Source organism: Dipodomys spectabilis, unplaced genomic scaffold, assembly GCF_019054845.1.
Source record: "Dipodomys spectabilis isolate Male_0828 unplaced genomic scaffold, ASM1905484v1 ptg000415l, whole genome shotgun sequence".
Lineage (NCBI taxonomy): Eukaryota > Metazoa > Chordata > Mammalia > Rodentia > Heteromyidae > Dipodomys > Dipodomys spectabilis.
Genome location: NW_024871092.1, coordinates 686277 through 688968, shown reverse-complemented (window position 1 = coordinate 688968; position 2692 = coordinate 686277).

Sequence of the window (2692 nt, the reverse complement as noted above, 5' to 3'; positions counted from 1 at the left end):
AGTTGACTTGTATTATCAATGTCATTACAGTTCTGACCCTAGCAGAGAACCAATAGCTCACACCCATCACCCGAGCTCAGGAGGCTGAGGTCTCTATCACAAGGTGAAACCAGCCAAGGCAGGGAAGTCTAGCACATTCTGACTTCCTGTTCTGAAAGGTCAGGTGCTTAAGAAATTCCTGTGCTTCCCTTGGTGATGAGAAGTTACTTGCACTCTAAATGTTCTTGGAGTTCTTGAGTTACAGAAGAAGGAAATAAATATCATTGACCCATTCGGGGTTCAAATGAAGTTCTCAGGATCCAAGCCCTAGCTATGTTAGTAGGAAGAACTCCTGTGTAACACTGTATTTGAAGGACAGAAAACAGTTTCAAAAGCCAGGCTAGGTGCAGAGAACTAGGCCTGCAGGATTAGGAGGCAGAATGTACACACTCAACAGGGAAGTGAGCTGCAAAACCACTTCATTCATTCCAGGTACAGCCAGCAATGCGGGAAACCTGAAACTTTTGTTAGAGTTACAGCAGAGTCTGGCTTTTTTCAGTCTCTTCAAATGATGACTAATCAAACTTCCTCCCTCAGGTGAAGGGAGCCTCAGGCTATCTTTAGGTTACCTATAGAGAGCCAGTTTAGTGGGGGAGAGGGGAGGAACAGAGTAGAAAAAACCCTGCTCTCTGGTGATAAGGTGTGGGTTTTTGACTCTCCGTTTGTCAAGTTTGAAGGCCCTTCTATCTCTGCCAGTCCATTCTACTTACTACATTCTCCACATCATTAATGCAAATCCCCAGTCCAAGGAAGGGCAGGGCCATTTCTTTTCTGTTTCCAAGCATCTGAGTTAGAACCTGGCTCTGCCCTCTTGACTCTGGTGTATTTGGCTGCCTGAGAAGTGGGAAAGAGACAGTCATCCTGCTTTCTGTTTGTGTGAAGGCGATGCTGGTGTCCAGCCACACTGCAGAAAGCCTCATGACTGGGAAGTGTTCCCTTCTTTCCTTTTGACATCAAAACCAGATTCATCTATCAACTTTCTTTCTTCCTTCCTTCCTTCCTTCCCTTCCTTCCTTTCTTTCCTTCCTTCCTTCCTTCCTTCCTTCCTTCCTTCCTTCCTTCCTTCCTTCCTTCCTTCCTTCCTTCCTTCCTTCTTCCTTCCTTCCTTCCTTCATTTCTTCCTTCCTTCCTTCCTTCCTTTCTTCCTTTCTTTCTTTCTTTCTTTCTTTCTTTCTTTCTTTCTTTCTTTCTTTCTTTCTTTCTTTCTTTCTTTCTTTCTTTCTTTCTTTCTTTCTTTCTTTCTTTCTTTCTTCTTTCTTTCTTTCTTTCTCTCTCCCTCCCTCTCAATCTCTCTTTATTTCTCTTTTTTCTCTCTATCTACCTACCTTCTTACCTAGGTAGCTATCTATTTGCCAGTTGTTGGGTTGAACTCAAGGCTTGGGCACTGTCTCTAGCACTCTGCTACTTGAGCCACAGCACATATTCTGGCTTTGTCTGTGTATGGGTGCCTTAAAAATCGAACCCAGGTCTTCTTGCATGCTAGGCAAGCACTCTCTCCTTAATCCATATTCCTAGCCCCTTCATTTTTTTCTTAATGGTATTTTTTACATAAGTATGCTACTATTTTATGTTCTCAAGTTTAATTTTCTGAATACCGGTTGCTTCTAAGAAACCTGATCTTCTGTTTCCCTGCCGGATTTGTGATTGGTCCTGCCTTGCCCTCATAATAAAATGTAAATAAAGGCTGCTGAGAGCTTCAGTGAGCATCATATAAAGACACAGGCCTAGAACCCTGGAAGAGAAAATCAATGGTCCTAAAATGAAGAGAATGATGCAGTATGCACAACTAGCATATCTGAAAAATAAACCAGTAAATAAAAGCAGAGTTTGCATTATGGGAGGTAATATACCTACACACATAAGTAGGTAGGGAACTGATACATATACTTGGCCTTCTCTTTTGAAATTTTGTGGCCATCCCAGGGCTTAAACTCAGGGACCGATGTGTTCCTGAGCTGATTTGTTGAAGGCTGAGGCTAACCACAACCACAGCTCCACTTCCTGCCAGCTGGTAGTTAATTGGACATAAGCAATTCCCAGGCTTTCCTGCCTGTCTGGTCTCCTGCTCAGTTTTCTCCTCAAAGCTGGAGCTCTACCCTCTGGCCCACTGCTCCACTTCTGGTTCTCTGGTGGTTTATTGGACAAAATAGTCACAGAGACTCTCCTGCTCAGCTGGCTTGAATGGCTTTCTCCTCAGGAGGCTTCAAGTGGTTTCCTCAGGGATTCACCGAGGAGCCTCTCCACACATATCCTTAGTCTAAATCTCGAGGAGTACTAGTGAAAAATGGAAACATTGTTATACCCTAGTTGCAGGACCCCCACCAAAAAGACCACCGAGAGTCAGACTTTACAGCTGTTTTAAGGTTTTATTTAAACGGGCTGTGTCTCAGGCCTTGTCCTACACTCTGACACAGCAGCACCTAGGATAAGAGCCCCAAGGTAAAGATTTGCAGTGTATATAAAGTCACACAACCAACCAGGTGTTTGGATTACCACCATGTGTTGCTCTGCTAGAAATAAGCAACAAGTGGTCACTGCCTCAAAACTTTAACCCTTCATTCTCCCCCCTTGACTTATGGTCCTGAGACACAATCTTGTGGCTCCAGCCTCAAACAAACTCCAACAGCTCTTGATCTTGAACGGGTATAGCCAT